The sequence below is a fragment of the Triticum aestivum genome, unplaced genomic scaffold (genome assembly GCF_018294505.1).
Source record: "Triticum aestivum cultivar Chinese Spring unplaced genomic scaffold, IWGSC CS RefSeq v2.1 scaffold88189, whole genome shotgun sequence".
NCBI lineage: Eukaryota > Viridiplantae > Streptophyta > Magnoliopsida > Poales > Poaceae > Triticum > Triticum aestivum.
In genome coordinates this window covers 1-928 of record NW_025299594.1, presented here as the reverse complement: position 1 = coordinate 928, position 928 = coordinate 1, and the positions used below count along the sequence as shown (strand labels likewise).

The 928-nt window shown below is 50.4% G+C and overlaps 2 non-coding genes across 2 annotated transcripts; both read left to right on the top strand.

Moving 5' to 3' along the window:
* Positions 1–142: 142 nt before the first annotated feature.
* On the top strand, positions 143–261 carry LOC123179212 (5S ribosomal RNA). The gene has a single exon (XR_006490193.1). It is a non-coding gene; the product is annotated as a 5S ribosomal RNA (ribosomal RNA).
* A 301-nt stretch (positions 262–562) lies between these two features.
* Positions 563–681, top strand: LOC123179213 (5S ribosomal RNA). Its single transcript, XR_006490194.1, has one exon. It is a non-coding gene; the product is annotated as a 5S ribosomal RNA (ribosomal RNA).
* The last annotated feature ends 247 nt before the right edge of the window (positions 682–928 follow it).

Genomic DNA, 928 nt, shown 5'->3' with positions numbered 1-928 from the left:
TGGTAAATAGGCACTGGTGCAGTTGAACCGTGGTAAAACTCGTCTCCGTAGTTGAGCGGGAGCGGCCAAAGGAATGTGCAATCGTGTGTGTAGTGGAGCTGGGAGGGGCAAGCATAAGGGACGAAGACGGGGGTAACATGTCGGATGCGATCATACCAGCACTAAAGCACCGGATCCCATCAGAACTCCGAAGTTAAGCGTGCTTGGGCGAGAGTAGTACTAGGATGGGTGACCTCCTGGGAAGTCCTCGTGTTGCATTCCCTTTTTAATTTTTTTGCACCGCGTGCAAAACAAAACGCACGAGCGCGACGTATGTTTAGCACGTTTTATTATTTTGCACGTTTACGGTAAGTTTTAGCTCGCTGCTCATTATTCACGCGTCTAGCGGCGGCAAGCGTGTTCTGAAAGGGGTTGAAACCATGGTAAATAGGCACTGGTGCAGTTGAACCGTGGTAAAACTCGTCTCCGTAGTTGAGCGGGAGCGGCCAAAGAAATGTGCAATCGTGTGTGTAGTGGAGCTGGGAGGGGCAAGCATAAGGGACGAAGACGGGGGTAACATGTCGGATGCGATCATACCAGCACTAAAGCACCGGATCCCATCAGAACTTTGAAGTTAAGCGTGCTTGGGCGAGAGTAGTACTAGGATGGGTGACCTCCTGGGAAGTCCTCGTGTTGCATTCCCTTTTTAATTTTTTTGCACCGCGTGCAAAACAAAACGCACGAGCGCGACGTATGTTTAGCACGTTTTATTATTTTGCACGTTTACGGTAAGTTTTAGCTCGCTGCTCATTATTCACGCGTCTAGCGGCGGCAAGCGTGTTCTGAAAGGGGTCGAAACCATGGTAAATAGGCACTGGTGCAGTTGAACCGTGGTAAAACTCGTCTCCGTAGTTGAGCGGGAGCGGCCAAAGGAATGTGCAATCGTGTG